Source organism: Solanum pennellii, chromosome 9 (genome assembly GCF_001406875.1).
Source record: "Solanum pennellii chromosome 9, SPENNV200".
Lineage (NCBI taxonomy): Eukaryota > Viridiplantae > Streptophyta > Magnoliopsida > Solanales > Solanaceae > Solanum > Solanum pennellii.
In genome coordinates, this window is record NC_028645.1 from 19,283,538 (window position 1) to 19,303,665 (window position 20,128).

General features: G+C 31.6%; 1 pseudogene; it reads left to right on the plus strand.

Moving 5' to 3' along the window:
• Positions 1 to 17,963: 17,963 nt before the first annotated feature.
• Positions 17,964 to 20,043, plus strand: LOC114074020 (annotated as a pseudogene).
• Positions 20,044 to 20,128: the final 85 nt, after the last annotated feature.

The following is a 20,128-nucleotide window of genomic DNA, read 5'->3' on the forward strand; positions in this document are numbered from 1 at the left end:
ACAATATTGTTCGATAAAGTTTGGAGCGTTACATATATAATTCTTTTTTATACAGTGTAAATGTTAACTTTTTCTTCTAAAATAATGTGTTGATTTTCCTAGGAAAGAAATTAGCGATTCTTAAAAGTCTATCTATCTATCTATCTATCTATCTATCTATCTATCTATCTATATAATAATTGATGGACTAGAATAGTGTAGTACTTTCTATCTATACTTTTGTGATTTTTTTTTTTTTGTTTATCTTCCTACTTATTATTGAAATTATTATAAAAATAAGTGTCTCAATAACTTTATTTCGGATTGTCTTATCATTTTCTATGATTAATATTCATTATTTTGTGTCATAGTATACAAATGTCAAAAATATTAAAGTCACATCCTTAATCCTTTTAAGTACAATGACTCTTCTTTCTTAGGAATGTATATATTGAATGTAATTTTAATTTGCAATATGAAATATACTCTTAATATATTTTTATATAAGCTGAACAAAACTAGAAGAATTACGAATTTGTGTATGCTATTTTTTTTTATTTTTTTTGTTTAGCTAATTTTTTTTGTGTATTTTTAAATGTATTTTCTTTCTAACATTATTTTGTTATTTTTATTTTAATTAACTTTTTTAGTAATTTTGATATGATAATTTTTTAGGTTGGTGAACATATAAATACTAGAAAGTATGTAGTGATTAAGTTATAACAAAGAGGAGGAAGAAGTCTGAATTAAAAAAACTGATTTAAAAAACTAAAAAAGTTCAACTAAAGAGTATGTACCTTAATTATAGATGACTTGGAATAACTATTATTACAAAATATAGATATATAATTGATTTTTGATAACTTATCTTTTATGATTTAATGTTATTTTTTTTTAAATTCATTTCATAACCGCGCGAAGCACGGCTAAGTACATTAGTATGTTTATAAAGCTGAGGATATGTCCTCTTTTCTCCGATTAATAAGTAAACCAATCCGCGAGTTATGAAAATCTCAAATATTTATTTTAAATATTTAGCGTATGTTTATAAAGTTGAGGATATGACTTCTTTTCTTTTAACTTTAACATGTACGTAAATCAGCCTGCAAGTTATGAAAATCTCAACTCTTTATTTTGCATATTTGTTTATAAAGTTGAGGATGTGTCCTCTTTTCTCAACTTTAATACGTAAATCAATCCAGAAATTATAAAAATCTCAAATATTTATTATTGTATATATATTTAACGTATGTTTATAAAGTTAAGGATACGTCCTCGTTTCTTGACTTTAACTTTAAGACGTATATACAAGTTATAAAAATTTCATACATTTGTTTTATATATTTAACATAAGTTTATAAAGTTGAGAATATGTCCTCTTTTCTTTAACTTTAATATATACATAAATCAGTTCACAAAAGTTATAAAAATCTTAAATATTTGTTTTACATATTTAACATGAGTATAAAGTTGAGGACATGTCCTCCTTTAATACGTAAATCAATCCACAAATTATAAAAATATCAAATATTTATTTTACATTTTAAACATATGTTTATATGGTTGAGGATATATGTCCTCTTTTTCAACTTTAATATGTAGACGTACATATTGTAAAAAATAAAGATGATTTTTCGGAGGTACAAAAATATCTTAGATATTTATTAGAATTTTCTAGAATTTGGTAAAATAAATATCTTTGATATTTATACTTAAAGAAAAATCTAGATAATTAGATACTTAGAGTAAAGTATAGAATACTCTTTTTCCCTTCTAGCTTCCTCTTCCTTAATTGAATTTTCCGATCTTAGTTAACGATCTTAGGCTAGCAAAAGGTTTCCTAACTATACTTTTATTCTACTATTCTCTACATGGTATCAGAGTCATAGCCTTAGATTCTAGCGGGTGTTATTTCAAGATCGGGTTACCGATAGATTCAACTAGTTTTAAATAGAGGAAAATCCTAACAAACTGTGTTAACTGATATTATAGTAAAAAATGGAACTAATAAGTTACCATGGATTCAATCACAAGACCAAAAAAACTATGGAAGAAAAAAAAGAAAAGATATAATTAGAAGTCTAAATTAAAGACTGGACCTTTATATATAAAAGACGAAATAGTCTGATGGAATCTTATACTTGTATGAATTAGCATTCTGAATCCTTCTATTTGACCCTTTATCAAATAAACCCTTGCAGTCAATTAAAATGAGATTTTTGAATCCCTCCAATCATGTGTATACCGCAATCTCTCTTACATAAATGACATGTCATATACACGTCAGATATAATAATGCCATGTCATATACACGTCAGATATAATAATGCCATGTCATGTCATGATTATTTCATAAATATTTTTAAATTATTAACCGAAAATGTTATTCTACAAAAGACAAAAATAATAAAATAAAATAGTTATTTCACTCACCTTTCCTCCACCCCACTCAACCCACAACCACCATTAACTGTTAGGACCGAAATAAGTTGGGGTCATACGGAAGCTAGCAAAGTAGACCTCGAAAGATCACAAGTAAGAAGACAAACGAGAAATATACTAAAAGATACAAAGATTTAACATGATTCGGTCAACCGACTACCCCCACAAAGGAGATGAGCAATGCGCTATAAATATGAGTGTACAAAATATAGAGAAAAACAACCTCAACCAATTCACTCGAAATACATCAGAGGTTCGCACAAGTAATAACGTATCAAGCTTGTATACCACGAATTCCCTAGCAAAAACTCTCAAAACCCTTAAGATTACATGAATGTTGATTAAGTTAGAAGTAACAAACCTCTATTTATAGAGTTCTAAGCCTTTTCCAACAAGGAAAGGACTAGCCACTCCTAAACCTTTTCCTAAAAGGAAATCCTATTTATTGTAAGGAACTCAGGGCAATTAATACTCAACAAATCTCCCCCTTGGCCTGAATTTTTGACAAAATAAATTTGTCCACCTTCTTTATATAATCTTTAACAGTTTTCTTCTCCTCTTCATAGTCGGCTAGAACTACACCCGTTGAGATGAACACTCATCTCTAACCTGTTTCAATTCTCGATTATCGAACCACTACACCTGATTCGATCATTGAATATGACTCTGATATCACTTATTATGATTATAAATAATTAGGTGCAATGCGGAAGCTAGCAAAGCAAGCCTCGAAAGGCCACGAGTAAAAAGACAACCGAAAAATATACCAAAAGACACAAAGATTTAACGTGGTTCGATCAATCGACCTACGTCTATAAAGGAGATGAGAAATCCACTATAAATATGAGAGTATAAAATATGGAAAGAAATAACCTCAACCAATTCACTCATAATACATGGAAGGTTCACCAAGTGATAACGTATCAAACTTGTGTCCCACAAATTCTCCCCCTAACCAAAACACTCAAAGCCCTTAAGATTACATTGTGAATGTTGATTAAGTTAGAAGTGTCAAACCTCTATTTATAGAGTTCTAAACATTTTCCTACAAGGAAAAGACTAGTCACTCCTAAATTTTTTCAAAAAAGAAAACCTATTTAATTTATTGTAACAAAATCAGGGAAATTAATACTCAACAATAACATTCACCTTAGTTTTTTATTCTTCTTTAGGGTTGTTATTATCTATAGTTGTGACCAGGCTCTTCAAGTTCTTAAAAGTCATAATTAATTTTTTTTCTCGAAGTTTCTAACATTCGTAACTCTTAATTGTATTTTTTACCAACGTTTACATCATTCATTTGAATCATCATAAATTTATTTTCTCCATTAATTAATGTCAATAAATTACCATTAAAATATCACTATAGATCACAATATTTTGTATGCAATTTTACATAACTTATTTCTTCTAATTTCACAAAATATTCAACAATCACCTTTTATCCTTCAAGACTATTTAATCTTTGTCATCTTATGAATTTTGATAACCTAGAAAAATGGGGAAAAAAATAGATCTAACACATTTTATTTATCCATGAAAGAAAAATATGAAAAAGTAAAGAAAGAGATATTTGAGATGGCTTGGAAGAGGAGGGAAAAAAAAAGAAATGGGGGTTGGATGGGGAAGAAGGTAATGACAATTAGAGAGAGAGATAGACAGAAATGGGGTGGGCTGGGAGGGAGAGAAAAAATAAGTGATTTTCTTTATCTTCTTTCATTTTTGATCTGTTTCTTTACAAAATATTTTTAGTCTAAATTTGGAGTTCACGCTTCTTCTACACGTGAAATCACGTGTTGGTGCTAACTCAATAATTAAATTGTCACATAAGCTTGGTCAATGATCAACAGGGCTTAAAATACCGAGTTTTATTGAGTTTAAGAGTTTAATTGACAAGGAGTCAAGTAGAAAAATTCATAATACAAACTCATACAAGTATAAGAGTCAATCACACCATTTTGTCTATGTAAAAGTATATGTTGTGATTTTTCTCTCACTTTTGTCATTTAATTTAAAGATACAAATATAATAATACAAATATTAGCTAATTATTAATTAGTAAAAAAAAGAAAAAATGCACAAGTGCCCCCCAACATATGTCCGAATTTCCAGAGACACACTTATATTATACTAATGTCCTATTACCCCCTGAACTTATTTTATAAATAATCTTTTTACCCCTTTTCAGCCTACATGGTACTAGCTTGAAAAAAATGTCAACACGCGTTGGGCCCACAAGATAGTGCCACGTAGGCCGAAACGGGGTAGAAAATTATTTATAAAATAAGGTCAGGGGGGTAATAAGACGTTAGTATAATATAAATGTGTCTTTCAGATTTCGGGCATATGTTAGGGGGTACTTGCGCATTTTCCCTAATAAAATATAAGAACAATTAAATAGCTGGACTAAAAACATAATTTAAAACATTATATCACTAGTTTATTTATTAAAATTAAACTAAAAGAAAATATTAGCTTTTTTTGTAATTTTTTCTTTTCTTTTGAAAAAAAAAATAAAATAATCCTAAAATGTGACTTTTTTCTTATTGTAACACCTCACAACTCTACACTTAGAAATCGAATCATTCGTCCTAAGTATATGACTTTGAACCTGGTGATATCCTACTTGATCATGTGTTTCAAGGTCCTTTACCAAATGTAAAAAGGGTATCACCGGTTAATTAGGGTCATAAGGAATATTTAACACCAAGCCAAATTCAATGCATTTTTATCATCTAAGTTTTCGAATGATATGAGAATCAAATTCAAATGATCATATTAAGGATCAAATTCAACTGATCATGTCTCTTAGTATATAAAGAGTTTAGATGACCCATAACTTATCAAATTAAAGGTATATGAGTCTTCTTTCCAAGGCTGCCAAATTTGCGTCAGATTGAATTCAGAGTGAAATGTTATGACTGATTTAGTAGAGACGGTTTAACTTGGTAGAACATGCACGATATAGAGTGAATACGGACCTCATTGTCCGCTGGAATAATATTTCGACGTCCTTTTCTAATTTAGATGATAAGGGTATTATTGTCCTAAAAACTTAGAGGTTATCTAAATGACCCTAAACGTGCATGACATAAAATGATGCAAGTAAAATGACATCATCAAATTGAATGTACGAGTATTTAATATAGTCGAAGCGAAATACTGAATGAAAGAACTACAATAGATAAAATATACTCAAGCTGAACGTAAAGAACCAAAAAGGACAAATCATTTAAAGTTTTACAAAATATTTACTCATATCTGAACTCAACATAACAATTGATACATTAAAATACACTTTAACTCTATTGGAAGATTCTCTAATCGAACACCATCACTGTCATGCCCCGAGCCTACACCCTGGACGTGGCCGACACCTAATGATCATTGTTGGCGTTGAGCGGACCCTTGACCTGACTTATTTAACTCAACGGAAGACTTACTCAATGTAAAATGAAAAACATTCTCATAAAATAACTTAAATAAACGTCTTGGCCAACTGACACTTATGTCTCAAAATTAGAATATCTAAAATGCAAGATAAAGAGAGACTCAAAAGTGAATTATCTGACTGACTATCTATTCTATGAAACCTCTATAATATTAAGATGAATGTTGGGACAAACCCCACAACATTCTATAAATGAAAAGACTAGAAAACAATAAAAGAGTCCTCTGGGTGAAAGCAGGCTCACCACTGACTCTGAGTGTCAATTTGGATCAACGACGCATTGGATGTTGATCCTGGGTACCTGCATCTGCATTATGATATGATGCAGATCAACTGGTATCAGTACATTGAATGTACGAGTATGCGAGTTGGAATGCTAACAAAACTTAAGCTTGAAAAGAATGAGAAGAAACGCTTACCTTGGCTCTGCTTAACTCATGAAATACTGAACTTAATATAAAGAAATAAAGACACATGCAATATATATAAATCTTGTAAAACAGTGTAAACAACTACATTCGTTAAAGAAATGCAATAACAAACTTAACTTTACTTATATATGAAAGTAATATAGTTTTCTGTGAGAGACTTTCTAACCAACAACCATCACTGCGAGCCTAAGTGATGATACATCATTTTACCTAACGTTGTCAAGGACCATCCTATACCTTGTCATCGGTATTTGACCTTACTTCACTTAGTGGATCCACTAGCTTAACTTACATGATCATCTAAAAGGTATGACCCGTTAATTCCCATAGCTACATGGTTTTCATGGAGACTTGAATTAATTGTGAACTTTCATCCCCACATTGGTGCTCAATACTACTCCCAAAATGTACTTTAGCTCATGCTTTTAAAACAACTTCTTTTCTTTGAGTTGAGATAATTTGCTCAAAAACTTTAGCTTTACAAAGCTCTCTTGGAATCAATGTTCCCTTTTCTTGTGCAAAACTCTTTTAGAAATTTTAGTTTCTCTTAACTTAAATAGGAAATCATTTATAAACTTTTTAGTAAATACTTAGTTCCCTTATATATATTGAGAAATGAACTCAACTTCTCTACTCTTTGATTAACTTGAAACTTGAGTCTTAATCAACTCCTTGGAAAAACTTTAACTTAGTTCCCTTATAACTTTTGAAGGAAAGACTTCAACTTTTTTACTATTTACTTTAACTTGAAACTTGAGCCTTAAAGCGAAGTTAAAAAATTTAATAGACTCTTGAAAACCTTTAAGAGTTTTGCTTTAGACTAGCTTATTAACTTTATACTTGACTCTTAACTTGTTTGACTTTGATCTTAACTTTCCTAGAATTAGATTATGGATTCAAGGTTATGTTTTGTGTTCTTCGATGATTTCTAGGTGTTTAGAAATCATTTGAAGTAACTAGAATCATTGGAAGGTGTTAATGTACCTTAGAAGGACTTACAAAAGGCTAAACACTGAGCGAAAAAAGGCCGATCCGGGAGCATTCGGGTGTGCCGCACCAACCTCAATTGACTGAGGCTTGGTTCTGGCGCCACGCAAGACCCCAGTGACTGAGGCCACTTTTTGGCACACTGCAGGAGCGACGCGCCTGTCCGTGCCAAGGTGCGTCTGACGGATTTTTCAACTCATTTTTCAATCTCAAAACCTCCATAGTTCTTTAACCAAACACTTGGGACTGTTGGTACCCTCAATACCCACTGAATTCAACTAAAAAACAACCCTAAGAAACAAGAATCATCCAACAATTTAATCAACAAGAATTTGACACTTTTCTTCAAGAACTTCAACAACTCATAAATTGCTGAATTGAAATAAGTTGGTGTGTGGGTGCACTAACCTAACACAAAAAATCTCACATACCTTAATATGTATCACCCCCAGCGAATTCCATTCCCAAATCCTTGGCGTTCTTGACGAAACCTTATTCTTCCTCCCTTCTTCTTCTTCTCTTCTCTTTTCTCCAAGTCCTAAGCATGAATCAATTTTCCAAAAATGACTTAAGGCTTATTTTTACCCCAATTAAACCTTTAAAATGAATTAGGAAATAATTGGGTGAAAGTACCAGTTTTCCCTTGCTTAAATCCGGAATTGGACTTTCCTCACTTCAACAGTCCAACTTCCGATAGGTATATCTACCTCATACAATATCAAAAATGCACAAAATTTGCGGCGTTGGAACGATATCTCCAAGGGCTTTCCAACCATATGAAGAACTACCTCTAAATCCCTTGATCTAGAAGTTATGATCATTTGAAAATGATCAAAACTCACTTCTTAAGCTTAGATTTTTTTTCCAGATTTTCCCCTTTCTTACCAAAAGTGATTATTTTAATTTCTTGGCTTATTCTTAGTTATTTCGAGTTACGAGATGTTACAATTACTATGAGATCGTAATCATAATGCGTCCCACCCGCTCTACCAAAATTATCCTATACCAAGTCGGGTTAGAGAACCTCTCAACTAAGTGGAACCACTAAGTAATAAGGAATCATATGAAAAGTATGATCTTTTAACTTTGTTGGTAAGACGTGGTTTAGGAGATTTTGAGTTGTCTGAACTTATCCCTATATCGGTGTTCAATACTAATTCCAATAATATACATACATATGCTCAAATGTGTAAAACATACTCTTCCTCTGGTTTGAGAAAATCGCTCAAACTATCATCTTAAAAGAGGTAACTGCTTTGAAGTAACTCTGAACTCATTGCTCATTTTGAAAATGAAATTTCTATTTCTCATTGTAAAAATTAATAAATTTTGGAATACTTAATTTCCTTATACTCTTGCTCGAATCTTGGTTATAACTCTTTTTAGTTTATAAAAAGCTCACCTTAAAACAATCATGTTTTGTTTAAAAGATTCTCAATTAGAAATCAATAAATACTCATGTATAGGGTTCATACTAAAAATAAATACACATGAAAAATGAACTCAATACATATTAATGCACAATATAGAATAATTCAATAATTAGGAATAGAAACGCAATAATTAAGAACCGAAAACTTATAACTCAACATAACTCATCTCAAGAATACTCAAATCTAAGGATAGAACCTAGATTACTCTTTTACTAATTTGAAAGTAGATGTAGGGTGTGAGGACTAACTAGTCCAACACTATGATAGTCTTACATACCTGGAAGAATAAAGTTCTTGGTAGAATTAATGCAATTCAAAGAGTTCTTGAAAACCTCATCTTATTTTCCTCTTGGAACCTTGCTTAAAAGACTTGAAGTGTTAATGAATGTTGAAAAACCGGTTAACACCTTCTATGCCCTTAACTAGGTGTAAAACATCGTGTATTAGGCTTAGAATATGATTTAAAAGCTCAAGAAAGGACTAAATTAGCCCCGAATGCGTGTAGGAAGTTGCTGAAAATAAAGTGCAGCAAGCCTTCACAGATGGCTCTACAGTATGTGGAATATTTTCAGCAGTTGTATTATTGTTTGTGAAACTTCGACTATATGAGAGGGTTTTAATAAAGCGATCATAAAATTTTACTCCAAACTCAAAATGGAGCAAATTTGGTGGCGCTAGAAAGAGAACGCGTAGTCCTTTAATTTGATAGGCCATGAGCTACCTAATTCATGTGCAGAGAGATACAATTAGTTGATTTTTTCCCAAGTAAAATCTCATATTGAAACTCAATCAGTAAGAAAGCTTTCAATCCAACTTTTTGGTAGGAGATTCTAGTGACCTTAATTCATATAGAAAATTATTTCCACATTTAAAGAATTGGCCTTAACATAAAGCTGATTGGTGACCTATAAGGACCCCTCAATGGGACATACCTGTCACCACAGTCCATCTAGGGTCATGTCGAAGTGACTTAAATCCTAGCAGGCCTGGACAATTGGGTTATCATGGACACCCCTAACAGACCATTTAGGTTTACTTGAAGGGTCCACGGTCTATTTTGGGTTCGTGGACTTTCCTGTTAGACCTATTTAGCCTTTTTAAAGATTGAGGTGTTACACAATCCATTCAAATTTTAAAGAGTAGAGTTGTGAGGTGTTATAAAATGATTCTGCTCTCAGCTTAGAAATCTTTGGAGTGTTACAACATCTCTCCTTGGGATCATTCATCCTTGAAATGACAACTAAATGAAGCATGTAAAGGAAATGAGTTACTCTTACTACATTTCTGACTTCTAAACTTTCCTAAAAACATATGTGAAACTTATTCGTACTAAGGTTCTGGAACTGTCTATAGCACATAAGTCATATTGTTTTGAACATAGTCACGCTCTATTTGAAGTTATATTGCATGATAGTAATGGATATTGGCATGAAGTAATAATAGTACAATTATGCCTTAATCAATACAACTGCTATATTTCAATCCTAGCAACACCTTTAAGTCATGCCCTCCTTTATGAATATCGCACCTCATTAGCTGCAACTCATAACTCTTATAAGAGTTGACTACTCTTATCAAGGTGTAAGTTAAACTGTCTAATCTTATTGTGTTCAAGTCTTATTTCTAAATTACAAGATTCTAAACATTAGATGTTTATACTAACTAAACCCAAAGATTCAGGTTTTATGTCTCTATAGGAAATCTCATCTCAAGTATACTGCTACTTTCTAATAGATTCAACAAAATTTTGAGTCCTAGTCATGAAACATCTAATGCATCATGTATTTATCCACATGTAACAACACCATTTTCAAGCATAGTACTGTAGTCAATCCATGGAATCCCAATCCTTCTAAGAATTCCTCCTTCCCTCGTCATCTCTATCAATTGAAACTTCACGAACTACTATCAAGAACTAACTAACTAATTCCACTTAACTATTGCTCATAGTAAAACTTCAATTCTCATTTCTCCACTTTTATAACCTTAGATAGAATAACACACTACTACTACAAATATAAGAAACATCAACCTTCTCATCTATCATCACTTAACTAACTATCATCTACATTATTCTCTAACTAAAAAAGATCACTGAAAGAGCTTTAGGTGAAAGATCATAATCACGATTCATTCAAGAATTCTAATATAAAAATATGCATGGTAAAATATTATGTTGCTAGCCATTAAGATCAAATCATGAATTTGTTATGCTAAGCTATGAGACATGAGTGCATATATGAATAGGTTCATGAGGCTAATATCCATAATTTTATGGAGTAAAATTGAGATCAATTGGCTAAAGTTTTTGCCCCTCATTCTCAAAACTGAGCATAGATGTGAATCTCTCTGAAGTGTATGTGCATAGGTGATGCACACAATTATAATATTAGAAACATCAATAAGATATTGGAATGACTGACTTTGAGGAATACACAAGATTATGAATGGATTGATATATCTCTAAAACTCTTTCTGAACACATCGCTGCTATCTGATTCTCTACACTTGACTTTGTTTCTCTTCTTATCATCTCCCCCTTAGGTCTGAAGCTGATACTTTAAAGCTATGGATTTATTCCATCATCTCTAAAGTGTTCAACATTTTATTTACTCTAACACTCAAGAAAGGCTTATCGCATGGATACTGAACTCTCCATGTATAGGTACTAGGGTTCTTTCTAAGATGCTTCTCTTAACTTCTTCTCATTGACTAATATGGTCGCTTCATATAACTATTAAGGGAAAAAAATAATGCTTACATATACTATCTAGGAACACATGAAAAATCATAAATTTAATTAGAACCTTGTTTGACTACATACGATCTCAGGTACACCTCTTAATGCTCTTGTTAATCAAATGACTTAGCCACACCCCGTTGCTCTCATCTAGCATCCATAATACCATACTTGTACAAATCACACTAATCAAAAAGTAATTCCTTAATTTCTCACATAATTTATGTCAAACCGAATAGATCTGATCTCGACTAACATCATCACCCTTGTGTTGTCATCCTTTTGATCACGACACCTATCTCAAATTCAAAGATAGTTTCTGTTACTAAACACATATATCAATATACTTGCTCACTTACCATAGTAAAATTAAGAAACACTCACCCACTAAGATCTCCGGACAAATAGTCGATCTTTATCTCTCAATCTACCTATTTACATATTAACACCTTCTAAGCCCTTATTTAGATGTAAAACGTCATGGTATAGTCTTAGAAGAGGGTTAAAAAGCTTGGAAAAGGACCAAATTAACCCTAGAATGCGTGTAGGAAGTTGCTGAAGAAAGTGCACCAAGCCTTCATGGATGGCTCCACGGTCCGTGGAACATTCCACTAGCCTTATTGTCGTCTATGGAACTTGGAATGTTTGACAAGACTTTATTAAAATGGGCATAAAAATTTATTCCGGACTTGAGATGGAGCAAACTTGGTGGTATCAAAAAGAGGGCTCGTAGTCCTTTAATTTGAAAGGTCACGAGCCACCGAATTCATCATGTGCCGAGAGATATGTCATTTGAAGTTGATCTAAGTAAAATCTCATATTGAAACTCAATTGGTAAGAAATCTTTCAACTCAACTTTGTGCTATGGGGTTCTAATGACCTTAATTCATATCCAAAATCATTCTCACATTTAAACAATTGACCTTAACTTAAAAGTTGATGTATGACCTATAACCCTAAATGGGTCGTACAAGTCACTAAGGGTCATCTAGGGTCGCATCCAGGTGACTCAAATCCTGGCATCCCTAAATGGTTGGGTTACCTCCCTTAGAGCTGTCAATATGGGCTAGCCCACCCTATCCAGGCTAACCCATACAAGCTTCTACATTTTACGGGCCAGGCTGGGCTAGCCCATTTTTGGTGTGGACCAGAAAATTGCCGGCCAACCCACAAGTACGTGGGCTACAGGCTTGCCGGGACAGCCCACTTTATCTAAAAAATATATTATATTTAGAATTATTAAATTAAATTATAAATTATAAATTATAAATTATAATTTAAAAATATTATCACGAATATCGACAAAACAATATTACATGATGTTAATGTTACTATTTTTTAATCAAATCCACAAATAAAAGTATCTTTGTAATATTTATTAAGTTCTTTTTCAAGTAAAAGTATAAATATCTAAATAGAAATATTAACCTAATTGTTTTGAGTTTGTACTCTCTTTAATTTTAAATTTTAATATTATATAATATTTTTGATTAATTTTTATTGGCCCACGGGCCGGCCCTACCAATATTTCTCAAGCCCCACAAATCAACATGCTTATTCAGGCCGGGCTAAAAAGCTCTTTTCTCAAATGAGCTCCAAAAATCATAATCCAACCGTATTAAATCCCAGGCTAGGCCAGGCCGGCCCAATAGGCCTAGCCCATATTGACGGCTCTACCTCCTCTAAGCAGGTTATGGATCCCTAAACAAACTGTTTTGAATTCTGTGAAGGGTCCATGCTCCATTTTGAGTTCGTGGACTTACCCGTTAGCCCGTTTTAGCCTTTCTCGAAGTCCGAGGTGTTACACGAAAGATTCAAATTTTAAGAGTAGAGTTGCAAAATGTTATAGAATGATTCAAGTCTTAACTTAGAAATTTTTGAGGTGTTACAAAATAGGCCTGAGTGTAAAACCTTGAGTTGGGTAAACAGTTTGATGTTCACTTTATATCCTTCTTTTCTTGAAATCATGAAGATTTTTTTTCTAGCAAAGAAGTAAACGAGTGACTAGTTTTATGATTGTATCATATATTCAAATTGGAAAATAAATAAAAGTTAAGAGGTTTCACCGAGTCATAACTTTGGGTAACCAACATATCCCGAGTATAAATGAATTAGGTCATGTATAGTTCAAGTGGATAGAATGATAAATTGGAGAGTCAAGTGAGGTCCTATAGATATTCTGATTTTTGGCTATTTGTTAATAAGAGAAAAGCGAAAGGAAAATACAAAATCCTATATGTTGTATAGAGTCTTCCTTTAAACCTTCGTTTTGGATCATCAATTATTACATCACCATTTTATGATGGGTACCGTGATCTTGAAGTTAAGATTTGGGACTTGTACTTGAAATTAGGCCTGAGTCACTGACACTATTCATTTTGTAGAACATTCTTGAATACTTATTTCATAAACAAAAAAAATATATATATAATGATAGATATGCAAATATAATTTATATCCTCCAACTATATGAAGTAATTAGCCTGTTTCCAACTTCAAAAAAATCTTGAAAGCCAAAATGAAGGGAAGCTTAAAGAGTGACACTCAATCAAAAAGGAGTGTGGTGTTGCATTCTCTAATAGCTTTCTTGGAGGTGTCTTGTCAGGGAAAATCTTTTCCCTACTGCTAATGTTGAATCATATGGATCCCGTTAAATTTTTCAAATCTTTTCATTTCACAATAAGCATATTAAAATAAAATTGAAATAATAGATAAAACAAATTTAACGAAATTTGATGACCCAACATCAAAATCAGGAGGAAGATTTTTTCTAGCCGCAAGAGGTCAAGACACCTCCAAGGGTGCTATCAAAGAATGCAACATCACACTTCTTTTAATTGAGCGTCACTCTTTTAGTTTGTATTCAATTTTTTCCTGAATTTTTGTAATTGAAGGAGGAATTTTTCATTTGAAACTTCTAAACAATTCTTGAAGCTCTTCTCATGGCATGGTTAGAAACTTCATTCTTGGTTGAAGATTTAATTCTAGCATAACTGAATTTATACTTTGAGAAAATAAGATACTGTGATATTTGATCTCAATATCAAGGGTATATTTATAGTGATACAATTACCACATTATTTTGTGGAAATGGTCTCAAATAATAAAAAAAGTAAAAAACATTTTATATTACTTCCTTTTCCAAAAGGATTTGACCAGATCATGTAATATTAATTAAATTTCCTTTCTGTTTTTGTTTATCCAAGAGGATTTGACCAATCTCATAATATTAATTGGGTTTTCTTTTCTTTTTCTTTGTAAATATCATAACTACACATTCTATACTTTTCCAAATTAGAACTATATTCTTGATTTTTTTTTTAAAAAAAAAATTTGGGTCATTCTTTAATGGAATCTCTTAGTAAGTTCATATGTGAAGTGATCTTAATTTATAAGGTAATTTTTTGTTTGGTTGTATATGTATATTTTCAAAATTTGCTAGGTAATTTTGTTTGGTTGTATTTGTATATTTTCAAAATTTGCTCTCGTTCACACACATATATATATATATATTGTTTATAGTCATGCTTAGTAAAAGACCTTTCACTGTAAGTTATAGCAATGCGAAAATATATATTATCTAATTCATATTAATGTAACAAAAAATTAACACTTAAATTTAAAATTTTAAGATAATTAATATGGATAAAACATTTATAAGCTCGTATAATTTAATCATAACTTACTACAAGTAAAATAAATATTGTAATAGAAAACAAGGTATTCTAACACAATGACATATGTTTGAACCTCTTTAAAATTCTCTCAACACTAAATCATACATTATAAAACTCTAAAATGATGCAGCAATTTTTTAATTTGTTTAACATCTTATATTTGGATTAGCTATTGAGATTCTCTTCAATATATCTCTTACAAATGCATATTTGAATCCTAAATTACAGAATTATATGCATTACATTCTTAGAACATTATTTATCTAATTTTGCGGCTTGAAAGCACTTTAGTGGAACTCATTCTACCTTTCCATAACGATTGTTTTTTTTTGAGCCACTAAATAATTGAAAGAGTTGTAAATGTAGTTTTTTCAAAAAAAAAGTTTCTAACCTTTTCATATATATTTGTATCATGTAGAATTAATTTCATATGTATATTGAACAATTTATAGAACATTCCATGAGTGATTAAATTTTTATACTTAGTGGGAGTTATTACAACCCAACTAATCGGGTCAGTGAGGACACCTGCTTCAACATCTAGATAGGAGAATTCTTATTTGAAAAGTCAAACATAAAATGTGAAACTGTATAGAATTTAAGTTAAACACTTAAATTAATTATCGAAATGCTCAAAGTTAGTTAAAATAAAGTACCTTTGTAAAAATATTTTGAATCCTCCCATAGAATTAGTCTAAACAAGTACAAGAGCTCTGGAAGACTACGAAATTCAAAAATAATAAAATATAACTCCGACCCTAGAGAGGAGAGGTAGAAGCTGTCGGAAATCATTTTTGTCTTCAACTAAGAAACGTCAGTGATCCTGCAACCTAATTATGTCAAGTAGCATAACAAGAGTAGTATCAATATAAACAACATGTACTAGTAAGCATCATCAATCAATTCCGAATCACCACATAATATCATTCAAATAATAAAAGAAATATGAAACTTGAAGATATATTATAATACAACCACCACCCTTACTACCGGATACCACCATCTTTGGATTGACTCATTCAGTCTCAAGTCACCTCACCTCCCTCTGGTGCCACATCCACAATCTCGGACATTCCATTCTCTTATCATATCATAACCTAATCCTTCTATCACATAGAAGCTGAATTTTTTATTAAATTAAGCCATTATTTAAAGTAATATATCAAAATAATATGTTTTTTTCTAAAATTTTATAAAATTAGTATAAACGTAATCCATAGTAACGTTTTAGGATATATTTTATTATTTAAAAATCTAATGACGTTAGGTTTAGAAATATTACTCAAAGTAACGTTTTACACTAAAAACGTTACTCATAAATAAGTTTTCTAATATATGACTTTGAGTCGGGTTTTACTCTTAAAACGTTACTCACAATAACGTTTTTTAAGAATCCAATCGCACAAATATAACTATATAGTAATGTTTTACTGTAAAACGTAATTTTTAATTATGAGACCGTGAATACCGTTTTTATTATAAACCTTAAATGTGCTACCATTGCTATTCTACCTTAAGTTCATCAGAAGACTAACCTGTTGTTTTTTCTAATGTTTTTATAAAGCATTTAATTTCTTTCCTTTCTTTTGTTTTTAGTGGACCGCCTATTTACTCCTAAAATTGCAAGTTTCTACTAAGGATTTTAATTGAGTTTAATTGTGCTACCATTTGCTTGCTTCACTTCGGTGACGTTTGTTTGATAGCATTTATGGAAAGTGCTTGCTTGAACTGCCTTTTTATTTACCTCTTTTAGAACATTTCCAATTTCAATTTTAGTTGCTTTGTTAGTGCAAACTCTCTGAAAACTGCTTCTTCATTTTCCTTTGAATAGAAAAGGACACAGCTAGCTAGCATCATTTCTACCTCTTTTGACTTAATCAAGATCAGTCAGGACACAGTAATAACTATTAAGTCATGCAATATGCAGGACATAGCTAAACACATGACTACATGCTAACGGAAGAATAAGTATGGCCACTTAATCCCAAAGTAATTTTAAGACATAAGAATCAATAATCGCAATGAATTCCTTTCATATAACCAAAATAAATATTCATATAAAATGCAATGACTTCGATTTGAAGGAATCACAACATAATTACAAAAGGACGAGATAGTATTGTGAGCAACGTTTTAGGAATAAAACGTGACTCAAAGTCATGTACTAGAAAATGTATTTATGAGTAACGTTTTTAGTGTAAAACGTTACTGTGAGTAACGTTTCTCAACCTAACGCCGTCAGATTTTAAAAAAATAAAATATATCCTAAAACGTTACTGTGGAATACATTTATATTAGTTTTGTAAAATTTTAAAAAAACATATTATTTTGATGAATTACTTTAAATAATGGCTTAGTTTGGTAAAAAATTCCATAGAAGCTTCTCCACCACTCATTCTACCAACAACAAAATTCCTCTGTTAACTACATTCCTAATCTCATATCCGCCAGCTAACAATAATTGACCAACAAAACTCTTACTTATTTCTCCTTTAACTTAACCTACACATGGTTTAATACTAGTTTGGGTGACTCAGACCACCCCAAGGATTCCTGAAATATCGCTTATGGCATCTCAAATGCAGTAATCGGCCCACACAAAAGCCATCCCAACCTTTAATTACACCAATACGACTACTCAAAGACCAACATAAAACAGTCACATTATGAAACGTAAATTCAATTTACTCATGAAACTAACACATAAATAATCAATGTAGTAGGTGTGGTACACGAGTCAACCATTAGTATGTATCGACATGCTTTATACGTACATTTTACTTTATTACTACTACTATATTAGAAAAAGCTTGATTTCAACATTTCTGTTTCATCTCTAGGATCTATTTTGTTTCCGCGTGTCTGTGTAGTCACCCTTCTTTACACGTGGCTTCCATGCCTGACCTTTATCTCTATTGTATGCTTTCATTTATGTTGAAGAATATTAGAAGGTCTTTAGCAGAATCAAGCATTTAAGGTATTTCTTTTCTCCTCTTCGTCTTCAATTTTTTTTTTCGAATTTTGTTTGTGCATAAAGATGAGAGTTCATATTTATAAATCTTTCCTGCTCTAATTTTTGGGTTTATAGAATATGATCGTTATGTTAGTTAAAATCTGAAGAGAATTTGAATTAGGGCAAACACTGAGATGAAATTTACCCTGTTATCTCTCTAGAGTTATAGTCATCCGACTCACTGCCTCACTTATCACCATCCGAACCAAATTTGAAAATTGTATTTCTCAATCAATTTTGTTACTATTAAGGTTCCTATCGTTCTTATTGTTTTCGGGTAGGTTTAGTCTGTGTTATTGTGGTTAACTTCGGAGTAATTATCAATTTTTTTTGCGTTGATTATGTTGATTGTTTGTTATTCTTGGATTCACATGTCTGCTTATATGTAAAAAAAAATCATGAGCCAGTCCACTTTTCATTCAAACTATTTATCCCAAATTTGAAACTATGTCTCTATTGTCCTACACTCAATGCTTACAAAACTAACTCAATTGTTGTTTCAATTAAATGCTAAAAGTGAGTTTTTATTCTCCCCTGTTTGTGAATTTATTTTGAAAAAAAAATCAGCTGTTGAAAGTTCATAAACATTTTAATTGTGATGAGGCACACTTAGATGTCGTTTTATAAACATGGCATCTAACTATGTATTTTTATAAATTTTTCAAGTATTCTGCTCTTTTTAATTTGTGATGAACAAAGTTTTGGTGTTTTGTGCAATGGAAAAATGTACTTTTAAATATATAAAGAAAATGTTATTAAAGATGTTTGAGATTGTAATGAAATTAACTAATGTCTATATTTTAGTACCTTGGAGGACTCATGTTATTCGGAGCAACATATTTATTCTCGATGGTGATTAAGAGGGGCCAGTAGGAATAAATGGTCGTATCAACATATCTTTTGTTTATCGATAAATTTAAAATTAATGAAATTTAAGATTTTCTGCCTTTTATTGACGGGCTATGCAAGTCGGGAAATACCCAAACAACAGTCAATTTACTGGGAAGCACGAAAAGAGAAAATCGTGAACCTAACATTCTGTCTTATAACACCATAATTGACATTTCATGTAAAGATAAAATGGTAGAAGAGACCCACAAATTTTTCACTGAAATGATTGATGAAGGCATTCCTCATGATATTGTTTTATACATTACAATTATTCAAGTTCTTTTTTTATACTTTTGGGCTTTGGGAACAAGTTAAGAAGCTACTAAATCGGATGAAACGTCATCAAGTGTGTCTAGATATTTATACTCAAATTTCAGTCTCATTAATTGGCAGAGAATGGTCGTTGCTCCACAGTAGAGACAACATGGGAAGAAGAGTAGAAGACTTCGCATATGCGTCCGCCACATTGGATGGTGAGGCTCTAACATCTGGTCAGTTCTTATTTATTTATGCAAAGAGGTTGAATACACTATTCCGCAAACAATAGTTACTAATTCACTGTAATATATGTGTTCAGTTGAAATATATAAAGCTATAGCGAGAAACTAATCGTAATTTATATGATATAATATATATGTAAGACACCACAAAGAATGTGGCATGTCACATAAGACACGTCTGTCTACTTGTTTCAACTTTATACAAGTTTACTTGCTTACTTGCAACAAGTTGCTCGACCTGAGGTAAGGTTGGATCCCGGTCTTCCTACTTCCTCTTCGCATTCATGAAAGGGTTCTAAGACTAAAGGATAAAGGATAAAGTAGTAGGGTTGGAACTGTAAATCGAGGACACAACCAAGATCACTTGAGTAAGCAAATGTGTTTGTTATATGCAACTGCCTTATTAATTTAAAGTTATATCATACATTGTCCATAAATTGTTTCTACGTAACTGCAAGCTATTGACTAATATGTAAACTTGGTCGTCTTGTCGTTAATCTTGTTTCTTTACACACAAAGAGTGTGTTGAATGCCTTGAATCGGACCCGTTACAAACAGAAAGGACGGGGGTCTCGCTGCCCGGT